This window comes from Triticum dicoccoides, chromosome 6B (assembly GCF_002162155.2).
Source record: "Triticum dicoccoides isolate Atlit2015 ecotype Zavitan chromosome 6B, WEW_v2.0, whole genome shotgun sequence".
Classification (NCBI taxonomy): Eukaryota; Viridiplantae; Streptophyta; class Magnoliopsida; order Poales; family Poaceae; genus Triticum; species Triticum dicoccoides.
This window is the reverse complement of record NC_041391.1, coordinates 136,544,532-136,549,529: the sequence shown is the minus strand read 5'-3', so window position 1 is coordinate 136,549,529 and position 4,998 is coordinate 136,544,532. Positions and strand designations below refer to the sequence as shown.

Sequence of the window (4,998 nt, the reverse complement as noted above, 5' to 3'; positions counted from 1 at the left end):
GGGAGGCGGCCGGCCGGGCCTGTGCCGGGGTCCGCACGGGCGGTGGCGGGCGACGGCTCGATCCCCGCGGGCCCTGGTGGCGGAGGAGAGAGGGGGGGCCGGCGGTGGTGACGTGGCGGCACGCGATTCACTGAGGCGGCGGCTGTATGTGTCCGGCGGCGACGCGGACATGTCCGGCGGCGGGAGGAGGAAGAAGCTAGGGTTTGGATTGCGGGATTTTTGGGAGAGATGCACATATTTATAGGTAGAGGGAGCTAGGAGACTCCAAATGGAGAGTGGTTTTCGCCCACACGATCGTGATCGAATGACCAAGAGCATGGAGGGGGTTTGGATGGTTTATTAGGCCACTTTGGAGGGGTGTTCGGTTGCACAAAAGAAGGGGGTTTCGAGCTACGCGGTTAACCGTTGGAGCATCAAACGACCTCCAAATGGAACGAAACTTGACAGGCGGTCTACCGGTGGTGTACCAAGGCCGCTTCGCAAACCACGGTCCATTCCGAGAATGTTTAACACCCGCTCACAACAAGAGACAATAGGGGGACAACGGAGGACATAGGAGTGCCGGATTGCAAAACGGACAATGGGGAAAATGCTCGGATGCATGAGACGAACATGTATGTAAAATGAGATGCACATGATGACATGATAAAATGCAACACGCAAGCAAATGACATGGCAATGACGGCGAATAACTGACAGACACCTGGCGCATCGGATCCGGGGCATTACATAGATGGCGACGATGTCACGCCTTCAGGTCCGCTCTTTCTCCAGCTCCGTTTCCTCACGCGCCAATGAGCTGCTGAACGAACTCCACGACCATCTTGGCTTCGGGACACTCAAGCCAGAGCTCGCGCACCAACTGTTCGACGAAATGCTGCACCAACCTGTCACAGTATCAGTACGTGCACTCGACGACTTATTTGCTGCCCTCGCGCGTGCGCCGGCCTCACCTGCCTGCACCGATGGCCCTGCCCTCGCCATTGATCTCTTCAACCGCATGGCCCGAGCAGGCCGTCGCCAGGTGCTAGCACCCTCATTTACACCTACAACATACTAATTGAGTGTTGCCACCGAGCATGCCGCCCAGACCTAGGGCCTGCCTTCTTCGGCCGCCTCCTCAAGACAGGCATCAAGACGGATGTCGTTACCTACAGCAGCTTACTCAAGTGCCTCTGTGACATGAAGCGAACGGAGGAGGCTTTGGGCGTGCTGCTCCACAGGATGCCCGACGACCTGCCTAATGCCATCTCCTACTCAGTAATTCTCAAGAGTTTCTGCGACAGTGGTAGGAGCCAGCTTGCACTTGACTTGCTCCGGATGATGGCCGAAAAAGGATCTGACCACTCTCCCAGCGTGGTGTTATACAGCTTGGTAATCGATGACTTCTTGAAGGAGGGTGAAATAAGCAAAGCATGCAATTTGCTCCCTGAAATGATGCAGCAGGGGGTTGTGCCCGATGTGGTGACGTATAACTCCTTTATCGATGCGCTATGCAAAGCAAGAGCAATGGACAAGGCAGAGGTAGTTCTTTGATCAATGGTTCATAATGGTGTCCAACCACATGTTAGGATATATAATACCCTGATCCATGGATTTTTAACTTCGGGTCAGCTGAAAGAAGCCTTTAGGTTGTTGAAAGTAATGAGAAGCTGAGGTAGTATGCCAAACGTTGTTACTTGCAGCTCAGTCATGGACTACCTTTGCAAGCATGGAAGAATCAAAGAAGCTAAGGAAATATTTTATTCCATGGCCGTGAATGGCCAAAAACGAGATACAGTCTCATACTCTATTATGCTCCATGGGTACGCTATAGAAGGATCCCTTGACACAAATTAAACACAATACAAGCTTTATATTACAAGCCAGGGGCCTCGAGGGCTCGAATACATAAGCTCGATTTTACAAGAGTCAGCGGAAGCAACAATATCTAAGTACAGACATAAGTTAGACAAGTTTTCCTTAAGAAGGCCAGCACAAAAGCATCTACGATTGAAAAGGCAAGGCCTCCTGCCTGGGAGCCTCCTAACTACTCCTGGTCGTCGGGAGCCTCCACGCATTAGTAGGCATCGGCGGTGGCATCTGGCTCCTGGGCTCCGACATCTGGTTGCACCAACCGGAAAGGAGAAAAAAGGGGGAAAAGGGGGAGCAAAGCAACCGTGAGTACTCATCCAAAGTACTCGCAAGCAAGTATCTACACTACATATGCAACATTATCAAAGGAAGGCTGTATATGTGGACTGGGCTGCAGAAATGCCAGAATAGAGAGAAGGCCTAGTACTATCGAAGACTAGCATCTTCAGCATCTTCAAGCATCTTGCAGCATCAGAAGAGATAAGAGTAGCATAAAAGTAAAGTAGTAGCAGTGTTATCAACCTCGGCCGGAGATCCTTTCTCGACTCCCTGCGAGAAAGCAATCCCAGAGCCATACTATCTAGTTATCATCACAATCCATTACTCATCACAAGTATCTAGTTCTAGTTGTATCGATCGGGATACTACTCCAAGTGTCCGTTACCACAGGACAGGCTATCGATAGATGTTTTCTTCCCTGCAGGGGTGCACCAACTTACCCAGCACGCTCGATTAACTCCGGCCGGACACACTTTCCTGGGTCATGCCCGGCCTCGGCCAAACAATACGCCGCAACCCGACCTAGGCTTAATAGAGAGGTCAGCACGCCGGACTAAACATATGCCCCCAGGGGTCATGGGCCATCTCCCTGGGAACTCCTTCACGTTGCATGGGCGGCGGGTGAGCAGACCTAGCTACCTCCTTCAACAAGGCAGGTGCTTACGCAGTCCAACCCGGCGCGCGCCGCTCAGTCGCTGACATCTATTAAGCTTCGGCTGATGCATATGACGCAGAACGCCCATACTATGCCCACGTGATGGTTAGTGCTATCAGGCCAGAGGCCCCTCGGATCAAATATCCAAATCATAGTGGATTAGGAGCACGCGGTAACAAGTAGAGACTCACGAATATGTGACCCCGTTGCCCCGTCTCGAGGACTTGCGGCAAGGGCTAGGAATGCCCGACCACGCCTCGTAATTATCTCGCGGGCACCTTCCAGGTCAACCCGACTCCACATCACTCGCGGGTACCCCTCAGGGTCGACCCGCCTTTCCAAGTAACAGTTGTAAAGTCCAAGTATCCGCGTGTCCAAACATTAAGGGGAAAACCCGAGGAATCACCCCCGGTGAATTCCACTCGATGTAATCATCAAGGTGAACATAAGAGGATCCACCCTCGAGGTTGACACTTGAGGGGTTGGACGACAGAGCCGTATCGGAAGTGGTTAAGGAGGAAATCACCCTCGACGACCACGACTGAATAGCTACACTACATGTTAACATCAGAAGTGCTGAAGCGGTCTCACCCTCGGCACTCGATAGTAACCCATTAGTGTCCAGCAACTAAGGGGAAAGTGATGTGCGGTGCCGGGGCCTGGTCTTCGATCCCGTTGATCGGGTCTTCAATGATGAAGAAGGGGCAACAATGACAAGGTGGGGGTCACTGATGGATCACTAACCAACCTATACTAAGCAGTTTAGGATAAGCAGGTAAGGTACAACAGCAGATACAAAAGCAGGCTATGCATCAGAATAGGAGCAAACAATTACAGTAGCAAAATCTAATGCAAGCATGAGAGAATGGAATGGGCGATATCAGGATGATCAAAGGGGGGGCTTGCCTGGTTGCTCTGGCAAGGAGGGGTCATCGTCGACGTAGTCGATCACAGGGGCGGCATCGGTCTCGGGTTCTACCGGAGAGAAGAGGGGGAAGAAACAGTAAGTATAAAGCAAACATAGCATCAGAAAGCATAACGTGGCAATATGTTGTGCCGGGAGTGACCTAACGTATGGCTACACTATATAGGTGAAGGGGGGATTCAACCGGGAATGTTTTCCTGGTTCCGGACCTGTGTCAGACAAATGACCAGAGGGGGAATGTCCCATATTCAGCATGCTAGGGGCATGTGACAGATGAACGGACCGTGTATTCGGATTCATTGGATTTTTCTGAGCAACTTTCATATAGAAAACATTTTCATCCGAGGTACGATTTATTTTCTATGATTTTTCAAAGATTAAAGCATATTCTGAAATTATTTAAAATAACACAAAAGGAAAATATGACATCAGCAGAGTGTCAGCCTGACATCAGCAGGTCACAGACCCGCTGACTGCTCAAACTGACCAGTGGGTCCCATCTTTCATAGACGGTAGGGCTAACAGAGGTTTACTTAAACTAACTAAGTTAATTAATTAGAAAGGGCCCACCTGTCACTCTCTAATTAGGTTAATTAAATTAGCTTAATTAACTTTGTTAATTAGGGGGTGTGAGCCCCATCTGTCAGTTGCATGGGCCGGTCCAGTCAGCATGGTGGACTGGGTCAACAGGCAGGCCGGGCCCCTGGGGCCCACAGGTCAGCGACCCAGGTGGTGGCCCCAGGCCGTCCATGTAGGCGGGGCGCCAGAGAGAGCTCCGGCGAGCCTCTCCCACGGCGGCTCATCGCCGGAGACGGCCGGAAAAACGCTACGGGGCACCAAAACGTGCGCGGTTTGCGGCCACAGCTAGCTGGCGATGTGGCGTGTCTGATGGAGCAAGCAACAGGGCCGGGGATGGCCGGAGTGGCGCCGGCGACAAGCCGTGGCGGCGGTGGTGTTCGAGCCTCGTTTGAAATGTGGCTGGAGCGGCCTAGGGGTGCGGTTGGGGCTGCGACTGGGTGCTGCACGCGTCCTGGAGCACGCCAGTGACTTGCGATGGGGCTCGGGAGCGCGCACGACGCGCGGGCGACGGCCATGGCGGGCGGCAGAGTTGACAGTGATGGAGCGATGGAGCGCACTAGAGCATGAAAGAGAGGGAAGGGAGCGATGCGGAGGCTCACCTAGCAGGCACAGGGTGGCCCCGTGAATGCTTAGGAGCAGCAGAACATCGTCGAGGAAGAAGGGCATCGCCGGCGACCCGAGGAAGACGACGACGTGGCCGGCGATG

The 4,998-nt window shown here is 52.9% G+C and overlaps 1 pseudogene; it reads left to right on the top strand.

Annotated features, from left to right (window-relative positions):
• The first annotated feature begins 733 nt into the window (after positions 1–733).
• Positions 734–1,839, top strand: LOC119320893 (annotated as a pseudogene).
• The last annotated feature ends 3,159 nt before the right edge of the window (positions 1,840–4,998 follow it).